This window comes from Tamandua tetradactyla, chromosome 7 (genome assembly GCF_023851605.1).
Source record: "Tamandua tetradactyla isolate mTamTet1 chromosome 7, mTamTet1.pri, whole genome shotgun sequence".
Lineage (NCBI taxonomy): Eukaryota > Metazoa > Chordata > Mammalia > Pilosa > Myrmecophagidae > Tamandua > Tamandua tetradactyla.
In genome coordinates, this window is record NC_135333.1 from 128,372,676 (window position 1) to 128,396,114 (window position 23,439).

Sequence of the window (23,439 nt, forward strand, 5' to 3'; positions counted from 1 at the left end):
TTTCTGGATGCCTTAGTTTGGACATCTTTATTGCTTTAGAACTGCAAACTTGTAACTTAATACATTTCCTTTATAAAAGCCAAGTCATTTCTGATATATTGCATTTCTGGCAGCATTAACCAAATTAAAACAGTGAATAAAACTTTTATAGAGTCTGAGTTAGAGCCCTGGGCATTCTTTAGTGTTTATGGGAATAGTGTTGGTTGGGGTTTGGCATACCATGGCAATTAGCAATGTTTAGCTGAAGCTTGCATAAGAATAACCTCAAGAAATAGCCCCTCAGCTCTATTTGAAATCTTTTAGCCACTGATACCATATTTCGTTACATTTCTTTTCTTCTTTTTGGTCAGGTAGGCATTGTTGCTCCCACAGTGTCATCAATCCTGTGGTGCCATAGGGTATAAATACTCAAGACCCACACCTGTTTGATCTTGGCAGAGCTGTGGAAAGCCCTATCATTTTGCTTGGTCCAATTTTTCTACAGCCAGATTTGTTAAATGTTTTATGTATGCATCAGTTTAATTTATCATAACATATTATTTTTGCAACTCTTTTCCTGAATGTTTAGAATAGAATCCATTTTTAGATTCATGATTTTTAATTACTATTCACCATTATTGAGCATTATTTTAATTAAAAATTAATTAAACATTAGACTTGTTAGTATGGCTTACTATTATCATAATCACAGTTTCAATTTGTCTTATAGAAGCTCTCAAATATTCCTCTGGAAAAATAGGGCTTAGTGAGGTAGCTTATTACAATACATATTTCAAAGTTATTTTGCTTAGCTGGTGTTACCATTTTGTGTCTATTTTTTTCAGTTGTTAATTTGGACAAAGTCAGCTAGATACAAAGTAAACCTCAAACAAAATATCATACGTGATATAAAATGTGACTAACATATCAGTTGCCAATTAATTATTGTGTCTGTCTTTTACAATTATCAATTACCTTCTAATCATACTGATTTTCATCATTCATTTAACAATTGATCATATACTAATTTATGACCTTGTACTATTGGATGATTCTTCAGGAGTCTTAGTCTTCTTTCAGACCATATAATGAGTTGAAAATTATCCTATTGAAAGGGCTATAGAGGTTGCATTGCAAGAAGTCAGGTCCTGGTGAAGAGTTGGGAATAACCAACCAAAAGAGATAAGAGCAAATGGGGGGTTTTAATGATGGAACTCCTGTCATTAACCTACCCATAAGAGAGATGATTTCTGGGCATGGGACACATAGAAAGCTCTGATGGCAGATTATTCAAGCATTTTTCATGTAACATTATGCCAATTTCTTTTAATGTTCCCTCTTCCTTTTGCCAAGCAATAAAGAGGCCAGAAATAGCAGCTATTGTGTGATGACAGGATGAAATGAGAAGAAATCACCCTTTTCTTTAATACCTAACAACACAGATTCAGGTCAGTCAGTGAGAGGAGAGCACATTGATGCAATGGGAGGATGCATTTCATATATAAATCATTATGGATTTAATTGTCTTCCTTTCATTCACCTCCTCTCTCAGCCTCTTTCTTTTACTGAATTAGTAATATCTCAGACAGTATTTTAATGTGCTATCATCAAACTAGGTCCCCTAGGATTAAATGCAAATAAAGAAGAGCATAACTTTTTGAAGACCTACACACTCCAAAATTAGCATTTTTATACTCTAACCATATTTTTCAAAATTCTTACATATGAACTTGGTCTCTGAGTGAGAAATAACTTTCATCTTAGGGGGACCAGTTCTGATGACCTGATCATAAATATGGGACAAGGGAAGTCAGAGTCTGTGTGCACAAAGAGCCTGCAGTATACTGAGAAACACCCCATGATCTCATCGTGAACCACATCTGGCTCCCCATCCTGTGAAATATTATGACCAATTTTTGACACTTCGCTTCTTTGCTCCTCTGCCATCTCAGACCTGTTTTCCCAAAGCAGCCAGTAATCACACCAGAGCATGTTTGTCAAGCTCTCCTTGGTAATTACGGTGAGCAGAGAGATTCTCCAGCAAGAACCCAAACTTCTTGAATGAAAGGAAACAATTTGAGTATAAAAATTAGAATTCAGCTAGAACAAAACAATTAAAGAGATCATAAACCTATTATTGGTATTTTAAATCTATGTATTTTGGGCACAACATTTTAACAAATTGAACAAATATCTTAAAACCAGGACATCCTACACAAAGAAAATATCATTTGAAGGTTATCATGAAACTATTTTTCCTCTTATAGGTTTTATGAATTGAATTATGATCCCCTCCAAAATATATGTTGAAGTTCTAATCCCCAGTGCCTCAGAATGTGACCTTATTTGGACATAGTGTTGTTACAGATAGAGTTAGCAAGTTACAATGAGATCATACTGGAGTGGGATGGACCTTAATCCAATATGATTGGGTTACAAGAAAGGGAGAGGAGCCACAGACAGATATACAGGGGAGATCACCATTTGAAAACTGAGGTATAGATCAAGTGCTGAAAACTAAGAAATGACAGGGACTTTTGGCCACCACCAGAAAGTAGGAGAGAGAGACATGGAACAGTGTCTTCTCTACAGAACTTCAGAGGAGATATGGCCCTACTGACACCTTGATCTTGGACTTCTAGCTCCAAGAACTCTGAGACAATACATTACTGTTGTTTTAATGCACCCAGTTTGTGATACATTGTCTGGCAACTCAAGCAAAGATACCAGGCATGCATTCCCACATGCCAAGAATCAGATGGGGCTAAATGTGGCAGCAAACTTCATATGGAAAACTTTTCCAGAGACCCTGTGCTATGATTATAAATGTTTGTTTTTAATGAGAAGGTATACAGACCTAACCCATTATGTTGCAATCTCAGAAACCTTCGGAGAAATGGCTATTAATAAATCCATTCAAATATACAGCAGTGATTTAGAGTAAGTCTTCATTTTTAAGGAACTTACATTCTTTTAGGGGAATGAGCTTACATGCATACATCTAAAATTAAAAATCAAGTAGTGTCCTTTTATTAAAAAATGGAGCAGAATAGGGAATGCCAAATTGGAGAGAACAGCTAAAATTTAACATATGAAATCAGGGAAACCCTATCTGAAAGGTTAAAATTTTAGCAGGAAAAAATGCTGACTATAATGACATTAATTGAGGGATAACAAGAGACAGAAGGAATAATAATGAATGCGTATTAGGGAAGAGGAGTGATATACTGATTTGGTGACGAGAGCTATATACTCTGCTGACCCCCCCCCCCCATATTCCAACCATACATAAAAGCAAAACAAAAACAACCAACCAGTCAAACAAAAACACTTAGAATCTTTCCATTATGCATGTGTCAATTATAGCCAGAGTGAATCACTAAGATGCCAATATAGAGTAAGAGCTCTACCATAGCATCCTAACAACTCTGCACATGTAACAAGGAAAGCTCAACCTCAGGCTTATATAAGATTTGGAGGAATGCCTGGTGATCCCCCTGGATAGATAGGCATTCTAGTGAGGAGTCATTTCTACCCCATCGCTCTATCTTAAGGGAGGTGCCAAGAGGTAGTTTCTTATCCATCTCCCTGATTCTGATGAGGCTTGAGAATTTCAGCCCCTTCCCCCACCCTTAGGAGACAGCGTCAGACCTGTGGCATGAAATTGGCTCCTCCAAACCAGGATGACTGTGGTAGGCAGAATTATGCCCCTCCCCGTAAGAGCCCATGTCCTCATCCCCACTAACTGTGAATTTGCTAGTTTACATGCTGTTCTAGTTTGCTAGCTGCCAGAATGCAACACACCAGTGGTGACTGGCTTTTAATAAAAGGGGATTTATTTCATTAGTTCATCAGAGGAAAGGCAGCTAACTCTCAACTAAGGTTCTTTTTTTCTTATGTGGGAAGGCACAGGGTGATCTCTGCTGGCCTTCTCCCCAGGCCTCTGGGTTCCAACACCTTTCCCCGGGATAATTCTTTTCTGCTTCTCCAAAGGCCTGAGCTGAGCTGCAAGTACTGAGATGAGGTATGCTGAGCTGCTTGGGCTGTGCTATGTTGAGCTCTCATTTAAGCACCAGCCAATTAAATCAAACATTGTTCAGTGCAGCAGGCATGCCTCTTCGCCAACTGCAGATGTAATGAGCAACAGATGAGGTTCAAGTACCATTGGCTCATGCCCACAGCAACAGAAGTAGGCACCTTCACCTGGCCAAGTTGACATCTGAACCTAACTACCACATGTCCACCCCTTGTCACCTTGCCAGTTATATACATCACCTTAAATGATATTAAAGTGGCATAAATTCTCTTCTGGCTATGGACCTATGAATCTCAAAAGAAATTGTCTGGTGCCAATATGCAAAGGAGGGACAGTCACAGGATCTCCATAGGGAGAAACTGGAAGGAAACCCTGCAGGGCAAACACCATTGGATTTCAAAGTCTGAAAGTCATTTATCCTTCAGCTTTAGAAAGTGGCTAGTCCCAGCCTTTCCAAGGGCCTACGCAGTGGCCTGCCTCTTTCCAAATCAACCTCAGGGAACATTGAGGAGACCACCTTTTTCTTGGCTCCACTCTTTCCAGGCATCGGGGCCACCCCTAGGCTCTCTGCCATTTCCAGGGCACACACTCAAACCCCTCCATGTGGTGGCAGCTCCCAGTCCCCAAGGAGCATGCTGTGTCTTCTCAAAGGCCTGAGGCAGCACAACTCTTCCACTGCAATGAGATGGGAGCCTCATCCTCTGCCCTCAGGGCAAAAACTGTCTCCATGTATATGGGTGAGTCCACTCTGTTGGGCGAGGTTTCTTGGCTTCAGATCCAAGCTTCCATGGTTCTCACTCTGCAAACCCCAATTTGTCCCTTTTGTGACCCCCTCTGTCCAGATTGGCAGTGGTTCCGTTTACACCAACAGTCTCTTCAAACACTCCAGGACTTCTTCATCATTTTCTTCATAGTTCCTCTAAAATCTTCCCCTTAGCCATCTAAAAACTGTTCCAACATATCTGGTATTTGCAAACAGCAGCAGCAGCCCACTCTCCGGTACCAAATCTGTTCTAGTTTGCTAGCTGGAAGAATGCAATACACCAGAAACACAATGGCTTTTAACAAGGGAAATTTAATAAGTTGCTAGTTTACAGCTCTAATGCTGAGAAAATGTCTCAATTAAAACAAGTCTATAGAAATGTGCAATCTAAGGCATGCAGGGAAAGACACCTTGGTTCAAGAAGGCCGATGAAGTTCAGGGTTTCTCTCTCAAGTGAGAAAAGACACATAGAAAACACAGTCAGGGCTTCTCTCTCAGCTGGAAGGGCACATGGTGAACATGGCATCATCTGCTAGCTTTCTCTCCTGGCTTCTGGTTTCATGAAGCTCCCTGGGAGGCATTTTCTTTCCTCATCTCCAAAGGTTGCTGGCTCATGGACTCTCTGCTTCATGATGTTTCAGCATTCTCTGGTCTCTCCAAATTTCTCATTCTTCAAAATGTTTCCTCTTTTATAGGACTTCAGAAACTAATCAAGACCCACCCAAATGGGTGGAGACATGTCACCTAATCCAGTTTAACAACCACTCTTGATTAAATCATATCTCCAGAGAGATGATCTAAGTTCAGTTTCAAACATACAGTATTGAATAGGGATGATTCCACCTTTATGAAATGGGATTTTGATTAAGACATGGCTTTTCTAGGGTACATACATCCTTTCACACCAGCACACATGGCAAAGGGAAATTGATTGCAGATGGCATTAAGGTTGCTAATTAACTATCTTTAAAATAAGATTACCCTGGGGATAATATAGGTGGGTCCAATGTAAGGATAAGGGTCCTCAAAACCGTAAAAAAGGAGGGAGAAGAAGAGTCAGAGGGAGATGCAACTATGAAAGAAAGGTCAGAGGGATGCAGTGTTGCTGTTTTTGAAGATGGAGAAAGGGGAACATAGACAAGGAATGTGGATGACTTCTAGAAGTCAGAAAAGACAAGGTGATGAATTCTCCCTAGAGTATTAGAAAAGAATTCAGTCCTACTGAATATTGTGATTTAGTTCAGTAAGACTCATGTCAGATTTCTGATCTACAGAACTATAAAATAATACATATGCATTATTTAAAACCATTACATTTGTGGTAATTTATTCCTGCAGCATTAGCAAACTAATATAGTGTTACACGCCTGTGTTGCTTGTCATCTACCCCTCCACTTTGATTTCATCTTGTAGGACTAGGCTTGCAGGGAGCCTACACCATGATGAGTCTACTTATATTGAATGTATAAGTACAAAACTTTCTAAACCCAAATCCAAGAAAGTGTGGCAAGCTAACCTAGAGGCTGCAGTAGTGTTAGCTATGATGTTGCTACTTACAAGGTTTGGTTGCTTGACAGCCAGTCCTTGGTAACTTGGATAAATCATGTAAATGCCATCCTTGAGTGCTGCAAAACATTAAATGGTTATAACTAAGGCAGAGCCTGCCCATGATCACTTCTAGAACCTATGTTCAATAATATTTCCAAATCCTACAGCCAATTAGAAGATGGACAGCAATGACTCCTGTTCAAACCCAACCACCCACACACAGCAGCATTACTCTTTCTATTCGAATCTCCACAGGCAAAAGAGGGAAAAACATGCACATGGTATATCTCATACCAAAAATATCAGATTGGTATAATAGAGTTTATATATTCAAAAGTTTCATTTATCCAGGAAAATTTCTTAACTAGGAAAGAGTCTTTGCAATAATCTGAATTGCAATCTTTTAGTTAAAACTAGTGAGTTAACATAAGTTTCCTACAAGCCTAATAAAAGCTAAAAGATACCTGTTTCACAGAAACAAAGTTATTTGTCTTTATTTAGGAGTCTTATTTTTTTTACTGTCATTATGTAAAATTTAACATTATAAAACACTTAGTAATAAATATTTCATCATCAAAACAATGTTTATGAAATGAAAAGAAATTAGACCAAAAAGTGTTTTAAATGAAGTTATTTTAACTATCTAATCTATTTCACCTAAGAAAGTTTTTAAAATATTTAGTTTATCTCCTCCATTATTATGACATTGAAAAGTACATCTAATATCCAAATTATATTATTGTAAATTATATTGACACACAGTGGTATTAAAATCTGATATATTTTAAAAGTCTGACCATATTTAATTTGTTTAAACGATATTTGTCTTGGTTGCTCTGGATCAGTATTTTTTTTCAAGTACTGAGAGCCATTGCACAAAGTGCCTAATTTAATTTTGGTCTTTTGTTGTTGTTGTTGTTGGAATTGTTTCTAATAAATTATCTCTGTCTTAAATATTCACCAGGGAAGATTTTATTTTGTTCCTTCTAATCTTTATAAATTATTCCTATCCAAAATGATACTAGAACATTTATTAGGCTATGAAAGAGCGTAATTTTATATATGAGTCATATGTACAAACACTTGCACTGTGTTTCAACTTGAAAAGACGTGGTGAGATTCAGTGTTTTTCAAAGTAATGAACCTTCATCATTTAGAGAAGATGAAACTTCTGTGTGTTTAAAAAATATTGTGACAAAAAAATAAAATAACATGATCCATGTATTTCTGACTGCACTTAAAAAAAGTGGATGTTGAAAACCATGATCCAAATAACATACTGGATTCTGAGCTTCTCGATTTATCAGACATCAAGCACCTGCTGTTATTAGATATTCTTTTAACTTACTGTTAACTGAAGTCAATCTGAGCACCATGGTACAAGTTTTAATATATACCTGTATTCACTTTTCTTTATTTCTGAGCACATGGGAGGATTAACCTTGCTTGCTGTTAGCTGTGTAAGATTAAGTGACTAGTTCTGGACAAACAAATGCATATACAAATACCATGTGTTCTTCTGGGCCAAAGTGTATAATTGCTAATGCTGAGCTCTAGCAACCACAAAGGGCACCACCACATTTGAGTCAGACGGTACATTTTCAAGAGAACAGGGTTTCTCTTACCTTGGATACCTTAGTCATGTGTACCAGAGACTCCACTCACCCATGATGGACATATTATGTGAGCAAGAAATAAGCCTTTGTTGGGGTAAGCCAATGGGCTTTTGGAGATAATTTGCTACTGAGTCTAAACTAATCCAAGCGTGTCTGCATATATTAACACCGTTTACCAATTAGGCACTTAATAAACACCAATAGGAATGGTGATTTCCAATTGACCATTAAGATAATATTAGATCTAATTCATCAATGAAAATCCAAGGATTTTGTTTAGAGCTCTATTTTTTTCTTTTGCTCCATACCTTCTATTTTCTAGAAATAGTCCTATGATAATTACTCAAGGACTATCATTCAATATGATTAAATTTTTGTTTGTTTTTTGTTTTGTAGCAGAGGAGATGGTGGGGTGGGGGAGTAGGACTGTTCATTGCTACTTTTTATTTAAAGAACTTTAACTACCTGTTTGATTATAAGTATAAATTGTGGGTCCAGAACTATATCATGTAAAAATTTTGCAATGTTAGGCTTTTGAATAAAGTCATGTGCCAGAGTGTCACACGAATAGTTTTACATGAATGGAGTGACCATCTGGAATGTGTAGACACTGAGTCCCCACCTCTCTTCACCAGTGAGAGATAATTATTTGCTTTTTGTCTTTTACTTTTTAGGGTTTTCCTTTTGTAAGACATTTTCATCTTTTCTGGCCTCCATGCAGTCAGTGTACATACTAAGCTTGTTCCTTTCTTTGCACATAGATTATTCCCCCAATTTAGCCCCCTGTTTCTGCATCTTTTCTTTTAATTTTTTTAACTGTTTTATTCATACACCATAAAATACCTCTTAAGTGTATAACCAATGGTTCACTCACATAGTTATGCATTCACACTACAGTCAATATAAGAACATTCTCATTTTTTCTAAAGGAAATAATCTTATACCTCAATAAATCCCAACTATTCTTGACATTTAGCTTTGTTATTGTGTTTTTGTTATAATTAATAAAAGAATATAACTACATTACATTTAACAAAAGAACTTAGTTTACATTAATTGTATTTCCTTCTGTTTAGAACACTATGATTTAACACCTTGTAATAGTGATGTAAATTTGTTCTAGCTCATGTAGTGGAACTCTTATATTTTTATGTTTCACCACTGTCACTGTCCACTCTAGTTTTCACTAAGTTGTACAGTCTCAGTTTTTATCCTCTAGGTTTCCTTCTAGTTACATACCTGACTCTAGCCTTCCTCTCTCAACTATATGCACACTCAGTTTTGTTAACTGTACTTAAAATATTGTGTGTCATCACACAGTATTGTACTATCCATTTCTGAACCTTTACAATCAACATTATTGAACATTTTGTAATCCTTAGGAATCGATTGTCCAATCTCTTTCTACATCCTGATAACCTATGCTCTCAAATTTAACTCTGAGAGTTTTCTCAATTATTTAGTTCATATTAATGATACCATAAAATATTTTTCCTTTTGTTTCTGGCTTATTTCACTAAAAATAATGTCCTCGTGGTTATTCCACATTGTAGTACATATCATGATTTTATTCCATTTTACAGCTACATAATATTTCATTGTATCCACTTGTCAGATGATGGGTATTTGGGCTGTTTCCATCTATCAGCAATCGTAAGCAATGCCACTCTAAACATCAGTGTGAAAATGTCTATTCATGTCCCTGCTTTCAGTTCTTCTGAGTATATATCCAGTAATTGGATTGCTGGATCATGCGGCAAATCTATACTTAGCATCCTGAGGAAACAGCAAACTGCCTTCATGAGCGGTTACACCATTCTCACCAACAGTAACGAATTGGGCTTATTTCTCCACATTTTCTCCAGCAATTGTAGTTTTCTGTTTTGTTTGTTTGTTTGCTTTGTTTTTTGATAATGTCCATTCTAGTAGATGTGAGATGGTATCTCATTGTGGTTTTGATTTGCATTTTCCTAGTAGTTAGGGATGTTGAGCATCTTTTCAAATGCTTTTCAGTCATCTGTAGTTCCTCTTTAGTAAAGTGTCTATCATTGTCTTCCACCAATTTTTTAATTGGGTTGCTTGTTTTTCTGTTGTTGAGTTGTAGAATCTTTTTTATATATTCTGAATATTAACCCCTTATCAGATATATGGTTTCTTAATATTGTCTCCTATCAAGCAGGCTGCCTTTTTACTTTCTTGAGAAATTCCTTTGATGCACAAAAGTATTCAGTTTTGAAGAAATTCCATTTATATATTTTTCTTTCATTGCTTGCACTTTAGATGTAAGGTCTAGAGAACCATCTCCAACCACTAGATCTAGTTCCCTACATTTTCTTCTAAGCGTTTTATGGTCGTACTCTAATGTTTGGGTCTTTGACCTATTTTGAGTTCATTTTTATATAAGATTTGAGATAGGGGTCCTCTTTCATTTTTTTAGGTATGGCTATCCAGTTCTCCCAGCACCAACTGTTCTGTTCCATTTGAGTGTCCATAGTTGAGAGGGCCTATTTCTGAGCCCTCAGTTAGATTCTAATGGTCAGTATATCTCTCTTTATGCCAGTACTATGAGTACTATGCTCTTTTGACCACTGTAACTTTGTAATATGCTTTAAAGTCAGGTAGTGTAAGACCTGCCACTTGATTTTTCTTTCTCTAGATGTTATTAGCTATTTGGAGAACCTGTCCTTCCAAATGAATTTGATTGTTGTTTTTCTATTTCTACAAACTAGGTTGTTGGGATTTTGATTGGTATTGCATTGAAACAAATCATTTTGGGTAGAATTGAGATCTTAATTATATTTAGTTCAAGCTGGTGATATGGTATTTTACATTCTCTTGTGTTGAACCACTCTCGCATTCCTAGAATAAAACCTACTTAGTCGTGGTGTCTAATTCCTTTAATGAACTGCTGGATTCAATTTGTATTTTGTCGAGGATTTTTGCATCTGTACTCATTAGAGAGATTGGTCTGTAATTTTCTTTTTTTGTAGTGTCTTTTTCGGGCTTTGGTATTAGGGTGATTTTGGCTTCATAGAATAAGTTAGGTAGTTTTTCCTCCTCTTCAATTTTTTGAAGAGTTTGAGCAGGACTGGTAGTAGTTCTTCCTGGAATGCTTGGTAGACTTTACATGTGAAGCCATATGGTGTCGGACTTTCCTTTCTTGGAAGGGTTTTGATGCCTGATGCAATGTCTTTAATTGTGATTGGTTTGTTGAGATTTTCTAATTCATTCTAAGCCAGTGCTGGTTGGTCATGTGTTTCTAGAAAGTTATCCATTTCATCTAAGTTGTCAAGTTTGTTGGCATACAGTTGTACATAGTATCCTTTCATTGTTTCTTTTATTTCTTCAGGGTCAGTAATAATACCCCTCCATTTCTGATTTTATTTATTTAAATTCCCTTTTCTTCTTTGTTCACCTAGCTAAGTGTCCATCAATTTTATTGATTTTCTCAAGGTACCAAATTCTGACTGTGTTGATGTTCTCTATTGTTTTCATGTTTCTAATTTCATTTATTTCTGCTCTAACCTTTGTTATTTCTTTTTTCCTTCTTGCTTTGAGATTACTTTGCTGCTCTTTCTCTATTTCTACTTCTATTCTATTAGTGAGCAATTAAGTCCTCAATATTTGCTCTCTCTTCTTTTTTAATATAGGTTTTACCTTTTAGCACTGCCTTTGCTATATCCCATGAGTTCTGATACGTCGTTTCTCATTTTCTTTTGCCTTGAGATATTTACTGATTTCTCTTGTAGTTTTTTCCTTGACTCATTGGTTGTTTAAGAGTGTGTTGTTTATGTATATATATAATTTATATTTGGATATCTATTATATATATATTTTTATATTTGTGAATATATTTGTGAATTTTCCAGCTCTTTACCTGTTATTGATTTCCATTATGATCTGATAAAATGTTTTGTACAATTTCAAACTTTTTAAATTTATGAAGACCTGATCTGTGCCCAACACATGGTCTATCCTGAAGAATGATCCATGAGTACTTGAGAAGAATATATATGATGCTGCTGTGAGGTGTAGTGTTCTGTAAATATCTGTTAAGTCTAGTTCATTTATCATTGTATTCAATATCACTGTTGCCTTATTGATCCTCTGTCTGGATGTTCTATCCGTTAAGAAGTGGTGTATTGAAATCTCCAATTATTATTGTGGAAGTGTCTATTTCTCCTTTCATTGTTGTCAGTGTTTGTCTCATATATTTTGGGGCACTCTGGCTGGGTGCATAAATATTTATGATTGTTGTTTCTTATTGACAAATTGTCTCTATTATTAACACAAAATGTCCTTCTTTGTCCCTCTTAACTGTTTTACAGTTAGGGTCTAATCTATCTGATATTCATATAGCTACCCCAACTCTTTTCTTGTTGCTGTTTGCAGAGAATACCTTTTTCTAAATCTTCACTTTTTACCTATTTTTGTCTTTGGATCTTAAGTGAGTCTCTTGTAAACAGCATATAGATCCTGCTTTTTAAAAATCCATTCTTTCAGTCTATTTCTTTTGACTGGGGAATTTAATCCATTAACATTCAATGTTATTACTGAAAAGACAGTACTTTCTTTCACCCCATTTTGGCTTTTGGATTTTATTTTTATTTTATTTTGGATATTATTTTTTCTGTCTTTTTACCCTTTTAGTTACCCTTACTGATAATCTTCATTCCTACACTCTCCTCCAAACCTTTCCCTCCTTTCTTTTCCTTTCAGCCTGTTACATTCCTTTTAGTATATCTTGTAAAGTTGCTCTCTTGTTCATGAACTTTCTCAGTGTTTATTTATCTGTGAATATTTTAATCTCTCCCTAATTTTTGAAGGACAGTTTTGCTAGATACATAATTCTTTACTGGTAATTTTTCTCTTTCTGTATCTTAAATATTGTGCTACTACCTTCTCATCTCCATGATTTCTGAAAAGAAATCTGCACTTACCTTTAGTGAGTTTTCTTTGCATGTGATGGATCACTTTTCTCTTGCTGGCCTTCAAAATTCTTTGTTGTTGGCATTTGGCATTGCATTTAACAATCTGATTAGTAAGTGTCCTGGTTTAGGTCTATTTGGATCTATTCTATTTGAGGTATTTTGTGTTTTTTGAACTTGTAATTTGATGTCTTTCATAATGTTGGGAGTTTTTTCAGTGATTCTTTCCTCCATTATCTTCCTACCCTATTTTCCTTCTCTTCCCCTTCTGGAACACCCATAACACATATATTTGGGTACATCATGCTGTCATTCAATTCCCTGAGACTGTGTTCATGTTTTTCCATTCTTTTCCTCTTTTTTAAATGTGTAGGATTTCAGGTCTCTTGTCCTCTAGTTCATTAACCCTTTCTTCTGTCTCTTCAGATCTGCTGTTGCATGTCTCCATTGTATTTTTTATCTTCCCAATTGCTCCTTCTTTCCCATGAGTTCTAATATAGTTTTTGGAAGTTTCTTGTTCTTTTTTATAGTCATCCAGTATCTTCTTTATAATCTTCATCTATTTTGCCCCATTTTACTTCAAGTTATTGAATTGATTTAGAAGATTTGTTTAGACATCCTTAATTAGGTGTTTCAATCCATGTATCTCATCTGAAGTTGTTCCTTTGACTGGACCATATCTTCATGTTTTTTAAATGTATTTGGGCCTTATTTTGCTGGCTTCTAGGCATCTGATTTTCTTGATTAGTTTATTTTGGAGGTTATTTTCTCTTTCTTGCCTAAGGTTTTCTTGTTGATTGGCTTTCTGTTCTAATTATTCTTCGACATTTGGTTCAACTTATTGTAGTCTCTAGCATAGATTCTGTTTAAACAATATGAATTTTTCAGCTCTTATTTTTCTGATTCTTGCTCTGCATATATGGAATGATTTTTTTAGATTCTGCATCTTTTCAGTGGTTTATACTATTGTCTAATAATAATTTTAAGCTATATAATCACTGACACTTTTTAAAGATTCTTGTCATCAGAGAATGAATGATACCAGATTATAATTTTTCTAGAGGATTTTAGATAAACCATGATACAAAAATATACAATATCAAATAAAGCATTGAAAATTATTTAATCTCTACTTGTGATCCATTTATATTTCTCAATAGATTTCTCCAGCAATACAGGAAAAATTTTTCTTTCATTTTCTTCCAGGGCTGTATACTTATTCAAGGCAAAAATGACAACTGTTTAAAATACTTCTGTTATCTAAGTAAACATGATAGGAAATATACTATTTTGCATTCAAAATGATTAAGTGGTACTTCCCTGATAACATTTATATAAATTTTTTAAGGGAACCCCTAAATTTGACACTTGATCACAAAACAAAGCAATATATTTGTAAAGTAACTTTTATGTTTGCATCAAACCAATATGGATTAAAGCTGTATTAAAGTTGTTTACAAGATTATATGGTTACATAGCATAGTTTCTAATCTTAAAAACAAATGAACTGAATTAGCTATTGAAGGGTACAGATGGCAATTAGAGAGTCCTTTTGGAAATACAGCATTGTAATTTTTGTTTAATAATGTATAAAATTAAATTGATTGTTTCATTCTTCTCTATCATGTTTTACCTAAGGAAGGTACTTTAAAGAATGAAATTTTTAAGAGGTCTCATTAGGACAACTCAACAAAGATTATCAAACTTTATTAAGTCAAGTTAAAGTGAAGTTTTAGCTAAAACTGTGCCTTATTCTGAATTTACGTCTTGGTTGAAAAGAATAATTCATTAAGTCAAAATATTTTAGAGCTTTAGAAGAAAAGTAAGAGAGAAACTGAATAAAATTCTCCATCTAAGCATCAAAGAAATTGAAGCTCAAAAATGTGAGGAACACTACCCATGCCATGTAACCACTGACTAGCCTTTAACCTTTTGCAATTTTAATATACCTTTAATTGTTGCTTTTTATTAGTCACCCTCAGACTTTTTATTAGTCACCCTCAGACTTGTTTTTCTTTGATACATCAGGAAATTGATAGTTTATTTCTATGACAAGACATACTTTCAATTCCCTAAAATTTGTACATGGAATTATGTTGATTTTAAATTTCAATGCATTAGAATTAGCAGAATAGAATCATAGTATCTGTACAATGATTTACTGATAGTACACCTATTTACAGATATTAAAACATGATATTTTCTTGCTTTATTTGTTTCTTTTGTTACAAAGCACAGAGACTTTTTGACTCCTAGGAAATTTTCCCGGTTGGACTAAAATTTTCTATCACTTAAAGAGCAACTATTAGAAAACTATAGGCTGGATACCTACTTGGGCTTGCATGAATTTGTTATAGATATGATTTCCAACTATAGTGATTAGAGAAATTTCTTGAGCATCCTAAGTAGTAAATTGCAAGATGTGACCAGTTTTGTTTCTCTTCTTGACTGAATTAAATTTTGTATATGCTCCTATGAAGTAATACCTTAGGAGCAGAACTAATCCATCATAGCAGTAGAGACTATTCTAGACTAACCCTAACAAAACTTAAAACCAAGCCTATAAAGGATCAAGCTGATCAGCAAGTAAATTAATATTATGAGCAAGAAAACATAATCTCAAAATACAAAAACTGTAGCGTTCATTGTAGGCAATGAAATAAAAAGATAAATGTGGCCCATAACCAGAATAAAAGTTAATAAATAGAAACAGAGCAGAAATATCAGTGATCAAAGAATATTCAGAAGGACTTTGAAATATCCATTACAAATATATTCAAGGATTTAAACAAAAACCTTAACATAATTAGGGAATTAATAGTCATTTAAATATATAAGTGGGAGATATAAAAAATAAGTGGATAATTCTAAAGCTGAAAAATAAAATCTCTTAAAGGATAATTCACTGGATGCATTAAGAGCAGATTGGTTATCTGTACCTTCAGCCTCAATACAGACATTGAGCACAAAAATAAGCAAAGTTCACACCCAGGTCCCAAAACTACCTCTTAAACTGTTGTCAATTTCCTTCCACGTGTGCAAATTTTTAACTGCTTTCATCTCCTAGACCATCATTTACAACTTTCTCCTCTTAAAACTATTTACATCTTTCATTGAACATCCCAGGGATTTTTTCCTAATATTTAATTAAACATTGATATTAATTAAGCATAATTATAAGCTTCAACCATTGGAGTAGGGGGAATGTAAGGAATACCAGGGAATTCAAGCGACCCTGAAGCCATCCTATATAGGATATCATTTACTTAACACATGCATTGGGTTAAATGAAAAATGCATATTATGGGATAATGGGAAGCCAAAAACGTAATTCACAAGGTATCAACATTCAAATTAAATATGCCTTATATGAGAATCACAATAAGAGAAGCAGGAGCACGGGTCAGTGGAAGATGCACTCAATTCTTTCTGCATTCACGATTTTGATGAAGAACAGCTATAAAGTGAAAATAAATTGTATTGGGCATGAAAATGATTCTACCACTATGGAAAATAATTCAGCAATTCAGCATTATCTCTCATGGAAAATGCCCATTTCTTACGACCATAAATTATATTTTTAGGTAAATACACTATAGAAATGTTTGTACATGTGAAAAGCAGATGTGAGGAAAAATGTTCTTAGCATCAGCAAAAAATTTTTAAAGTAAAATTAAATATTTTTTTAGTGCAGATGAATTGTAGATTCATGCATTATCACAGATGAATATAAACTTGATCTGTAAAGAATCAAGGTACAGAGGAATACATAAGGAATGGTAGAATTCATGCAAAATGCCAAATGAATCTAAGCCATGTAAGATTTAGGGATACAAAAAAATGATAAAGATTCATAAAGAAAACCAAGAGAATGATTACAATAAAGTTAATGAAAATATTTTCTTCAGAGTTTTGGATGGGAGATGTGATTGGAGGAGAGCAAACAGAGGACTGTAAAAATGTAAATAAAAGTTACCACCCTGGGTAGTGCAACAGTGGCGCAGTGGCAGAATTCTCACCTGCCATGCCGGGGACCCGGGTTTGATTCCTAAAGCCTACCCATGCCCCTCCAAAAAAGATACCACCCTAATGGAAAGTATTAATAAGGGGAGTGGGACATATGGGATACATGTTTTTTTCTGTAAACCCTACAACTCCTCTAATTTTAAAAAGCAAGTTCAAAAATAATCTTTAAAAACGTCTAGATAGTTCCTCTCCTTTAAACTGGTTGCATATTGGGCACGTGTTTTTTTCATTGAATTTGGCTGTATTTTGATGAGCCATAGAATGTGGTGTTTGAGAGCAAGAACTCACTAGTTAAGCGGTTAGTTAAAATCCTCCATTATACTAATTACTGCATTGTGACTTTTTGAGTGAATAATTTAAAACTTTTCCTGCCTTAGTTTTTGCAATCTACTATCATTGGGAGCAACTTATGGTATTGTTAGAAGAATGAAATGAGGATGCATAAATATAGAAACAGGAATAGATTTAGAAATTAAAATATGGTACCTAGAAATGACTGTTTTGGGTAAACTCTTATTATTGATTATTATATATAATAATTAGGAAGTTGTAATTTTAAGTATTATTTTTTTTGGAGACTACATTTCAAGTAATGTGGAGTGTTCTTTCTTTGTTTTAATTGAATTCTGTCAAATTGCACATCTATAAGATATTGACAAAGGCTCTTAAGATAAAAAAAATTATTACAGATCAATTTATCTCCAGTATAAGTATGTTTCTAATATATATTATATATAATTGCAAGTTTGTTGTCTCAGAAATTTGCTTCATATAATTAAAAGAAATTACAATGACAAGGATTATCAACAATTTTAAAGTATTAAATGATATTTGACAAAATGGCAAGCCTGATGGTGTCAAATTTTAACAAAGCAATTTTGAAAAAATATATGCTAATTAGTTTAACAAATATCTATTGGAAAATATTTAATTAGTTGTTATAGGGACATTATGGCAAAACAGATAAGTAAGGAATTATATAATAAAATTTTCACATTCACTACACAAATTTTAATGTTTAATATTTGTTTTATTTTGATAAGAAATAAAGCATAACTGATAAAGATGTTTTTACATTCATCCTTATATCATTTTATCCTTCCGAGAAACAACCACTATATTAGTTTGGTGAACAGCTATCCTATTTATTTCTTAATTTGTTATAATACATAGATATGTATCTGGATATGTATCTATATGCTATATAGTATGGTTCTGTGATACCTGATATCACAGTTCAAATACCTTCCTGCAATAACTTTTTTTACTTAATATTATTTTTGAAAATTTATTCTCACAGATAAACATTTCATTGCTAATTATTGTGCTACGATTTATTTAATGATATATTTAAAATATTTAGGTGGTCTATAAAATTGCACAATCTCAAGCAGTGATAAAATGAAAATAATTAGACATGTCTACTTGGAAACTTGTGTGATGCTTTACCTAGAATAAAATAAGTTCTGCTTCTCAAAAGAAAATTATATTCCAGTAGAACTTAATATAAGAGGTTTTATTTTTTTCTCAAAAATGGAATATGGCCACTTACAAATGGGGAAGCCTTTATATGAGCACTGATGGAGTCTTCCTGAAAGAAAATCACAAATAATTGGGAAATTTACCAATTCCATCAAAGGATGAATCCTTTTTTTCACTAAATGAAAGCTAATTCTACTAAAATATATTACCTTTTAATGGCATATTATTTTGAAAAATGATATGGCCTGAGTGATTCAATTTCTGTTCCATCCTTTTGTTTTTACAATAGTAAAATACAATCAATTTTCCTGAGAAAAGAGAAGTAACAAAACAGAATTTCTTTTTCTACTCTTGAAATCATAGTTATTTCTAAAAAAATTTAGCATGTCTAGTTTTGTGAGAAACAAACCTTACTCTCATTTCACTCTAGCAGTTACCTACCACCCCAAGTGTGCTGCCACTCTTAAAAGAAACAAACAAAGAAGATAAGCATGACCATATGTTAACATGAAAGACATGTCAGGACATACACATGGGTTGTGAAAGAAATAAGCTAATACGGCCCACTCCACAGATACAATTTAAATAGACTTATAAATGTTTAAGGAGGGATACCTAGTCATTTGAGATGGCAAATCTGATCTTGTTTTAACAATAGCAGAGTTGGAACACTCTCAGAAAATATCTGACCAACAGTGTGTAGGTAAATTTTCTTTTCTACACTTTCTGAAAAATCAGGAGAGTAGAACATGGAAGATCAAAATAGGAGTGCTAATCAGAATTCATTAATTAACCTTTACTATTTCCACAGGATGGAAAATAATATCTCAAAGAAATGTATTTTCCCTTTCAACATTTTAGATTCTTTAAATGTTAAAATGAAATTGAGTCTTCAGACACTATGGAGTAACTTTTTCTGGATTTATAATAATTCTCTGCTAAAGAAATGTACAAAATATATGACCAAATTTTATTTTTTACTTTGGTAAACAGGTAATGCAGGATTGCTCTCCCTGAGAGAAGAGAAACAATGTGGTTTCCTTTTTTCAGCAAGAGAGAGCTGAAGCTGAGCACATTGTACTCCTTGAATTGAGGAGAGAAAGGTCAAAGTTTGGCAAGCCTGAGGAAACTGGAATTTGTAGGGCAGAGTGCTGAGGAGGAAGGAGCAACCTCCAGAAAGAGCTTTGCATAGGGGACACCTTGAATCTTTGACTGGATGCTCAAGTGAGTTGAGATTCTACAAGGCCAGAAATAGAAGAAATACTGAGGAGTTATAAGATGAACAATTCCCTGAGCTCACCAAGTTCCAGGAAACATTTAGATCCTCATGAGGGCAGAAAGAGAATTCGTTTGGTTTAATATTCACAAATTAACGAGTATTATTTCTTACTCAAGAAGAATAAAGGAGAAAATCATATGATTATCTCAATATATGAAAAATAAACATTTACTCAAAATTTAATATCTGTTCATGAGAAATTTTTCAGCCAGCTAGGAAGCAGAAAGAAACTTCCTCAAACTAATGAAGAGCATTTACCAAAAAATGTACAGTTAACAACATACTTAATAGTGAAAGACAGAATGCTTTTTCTTCTAAGATCAGAAATAAAATAAGATATCCATTCTGACCATTTCTGTTCAACATTGTACATTATTCAGGGCAACGAATCTAGTAGAAAAAAATAAAATCTATAAACCTGGGAAGGAAGAAGCAAAATTGTCTATATTCACAGATTCACATAAGGAGGCTCTAAAAGAGTGCTGGTACAATGGATTTAGCTGTATGTCCATAAAACAGCAATGAACAATGGGAAAATGATTTAACAAAAATATCAATTTTGGTACCGTCAAAGATGTAAAAACTTATTTACATTTGTCACATTCATAAATTAACAAAATATCTGCAGGATATATAGACTAAAAATCATACAACATTGTTGAGAGAATAAAGAAGACCTAAATAAATGAAGAGATATGACACATTCATGAATTGGAAAATCTTGAACTAGCCAAAGATTTGTTAGACAAAATACAAATAAAAGCAAATATCAAAGAAAGACAAAAATGATAAATTGAACTTCATCAAATAGAATACTTCCCTTCAAGACAATTTTATGGACGTGCAAAGAAACTTTCAAAACTTCAGATTTATATAAAGTACTCAAAATGCATACATATAGCAAAGGACTTGCTTTCAGTATATATAAAGGGCTTCTACAACTCAGTAACAGTTCAAAATCCAATTAAAAATGTGCAAATGTTTGACTAGACCCTTCACAAAAGAAGGTATATAACTGGTGAATAATCAAATTAAGCTATGCTCGATATGATTAGTTATTAGGGAAATGCAAAATAAAACTATGAGATGCTCACCTAATATAATGGCTAAATTTAAATGATTGACAATACCGAGTTTTGTCATGGTTGTGGGTCAACTAAACCTTTCACACATCACTGGTAGGAATGTAAAATGATAAAATCACCTTAGAAAACAGTTTGCTAGTATTCTATAAGGTTAAATTTAAAATTGCAGTGTGATCTAGTAATATCATTTAATAGTATTTAACCATGAGAAATGAAAGAATATTTTGGCTGAAAGAATTCTATATAAATGTTCATAACAAGATTTTTCTTGATAGTCCCAACTAGGTCAACTTAAATGCTCAATCAACAGGTGAATGGATAAACAAACAATGTTTCCTCCATGCAAAAGACCACTTTTCAGCTATAAAAGAAACAAACTATTGGGACATTTAAAAGTTTAGGTAAGCCTGAAACTCTCAAGCAGGCATGCTAATCTGTAGTGACAGAAACCAGTTTATTTCCTGATGCTATTTGATTGAAAAAGTGTCCAAAGTATTTTTTGGACGTGATGGAAATATTTGACCTCCTGATAAGAGTGATGGCTACATGGAACTCTACTCTGTTAAGACTGATCAAACACTATGCTGAAAAATTATTTTACATAAATAATATCTCAATTTATTTGATTTTAAGAATTAAAAAAGGAATTTAACTTCACCTATTAATATCAATTATTGAACTTTTTAAACCATAATTTATTTCTCATAGTGTATATATTAAAATTAAAATGAGATCATAGCATTATTTTAGTTTCCTGACTTCTAAAACATAACTATAGAATGGGTTGGCTGAAACAATGGGCATTTATTGTGTCATAGTTTTGAGGTTAGGAGATGTTCAAAATGAGGCATCAACAAGGTGATGCTTTCTTCTTAAGGACTGTGGCATTCTGTAACTCATTGCTGGTCACTCTTAGGTCCTTAGATTTTCTGTTACACGGCAATGCACAAGGTGGTGTCTTCTCCTTTGTCTTCCTGTCCTGTTGACCTCCAGTTTCCGGCTGCTCCTCGTAGCTTCTATCTCCTTCTGATTTTCACTCTGTTAACAAAGAACTCCAGTAATCCAGATTAAAACTCATCCTGATTTAGTTGGGCCACATCTTACCTGAAATACATCTTGAAGAGATCTTATTTACAATGGTTCCCATACACCAGAAAGAGGACCAACACAAGAACATGTCCAAACCGAGGTATACAACCCAATTCGTATCAAGCACAAACACTTATTACTAGGTTTTGTCAAAAAAAAAGTCACAAATTATATGTAAGAAATTATAAACTTCAGACACTGGCCATAAGAAACTCACACTTAATTTAGATATATAAGCTAGGCAAGATTTTGTTTGTTGTTTGTTTACATGTTTTATAGTTTCATTTTTTTTAAGAAGAAAATAGTCACAAACAAAATGTCACAAATGAAAAGTATAAATAAGTCAAATTAGCAGTGTAAACAATAGTTGACATAAGATCACCGAGTACTGGACTTCACAAAAAGGATGACTCAACTTCATCTAGTACAGCTCCTAAGAGGACTGCTATGTCTTGGTGAAGTATAAAGTAGCCTACTTATGTGCATAGAAAAAAACATGAGTTAATTGTGAGATGATTTTATTTTTACCCTGTATAAATGATCTTACCTATTTTTTTGAACATATATATTTAAAAAATATAAGTTATTTTTCTACAGTAACCAAATGCCTTTTTCACAGACTTTAGTAAATGAATGCATTTTAATCCTTACCTGAAAACAAAAATTATATTTCAAAGTACGGGTTTGACTGCTTGGAACTGCAACTTGGTACATATAATTTATTTAATGGCTATCCTTTATTTCATTACCTTGTTCAGATTATGAGGATGACATGGACAACAAATAAAATGATGAAGTATCAGACAGAAGTTAATTATGAAAAAGTATTGTGTATCAGCTCCAAATGAATGCAATTCTTAAAACCTGGGTTTTGTTTTTTTTTTTTTCAGTAAGCATGAGATAGTTTACTATAATATTCTCAAACCAGGTCCCAGAGGAAATAGGGAACTGTTTATGTTAAAATGCCATTAAGATGATAACTATCAACTTGTTAAAACATAATGCAATAAAATTCCAGTTTGGTATAGAGCTTTATAAAATGCTACTTTAAACGACATTGAAAACACTGATTCATAAACTACTTTATTTAATACTATACCAATGAATTTTGAGAGCAAAAATAATAAAAAGTTATTTAAGTTAACCAAGCAAATTGACTTGCTATGTACAAAGTCCTTTAGGACAGATCTTAAAATATAAGAGGATAATATCTGTATATCCATCTATCCATGCTGTCTTTTTTTTTCTTAAATTTTGAAACGATGTGGAGCCTCTACTAACTTTTTCTAAAAGTGTTATGATATGCAGAATCATCATGAAATTAGCAATGATCCACATAATCTTACTCTAAAAAGTTAAAATATAATGTATTAAGACAAGATAATTCACTGGTAAAAACAATTCAGAAGTGTATTTCAAGTGAAAACTATTGAAAAGAATTATGAGCATATATATATGAGCTCTCTAATGTGTTCTTTTATTGATTTGGAATATACCATAAATATAATCACTTTATACTGGTGCATCTTATTTTCTCATTTACAGAAGCAGAGTCATAATAAAAAGTTTAAAACAGTAAGTGATTTTATGGAAATCTATGTATTAAAT

General features: G+C 33.6%; 1 long non-coding RNA gene across 3 annotated transcripts in view; it reads right to left on the reverse strand.

The window, feature by feature from the left end:
* The window catches only part of LOC143690139 (uncharacterized), a 73,094-nt gene that overhangs the window by 8,043 nt on the left and 41,612 nt on the right, over positions 1-23,439 (reverse strand). For 2 of the 3 annotated variants that reach the window (XR_013179008.1, XR_013179006.1), the window contains one exon: positions 6,336-6,403. This is a non-coding gene — a long non-coding RNA (uncharacterized LOC143690139). Of the gene's footprint in view, positions 1-6,335; positions 6,404-18,448; positions 18,488-23,439 lie in introns of all 3 variants that reach the window. The other variant, XR_013179007.1, reaches the window with a different exon arrangement.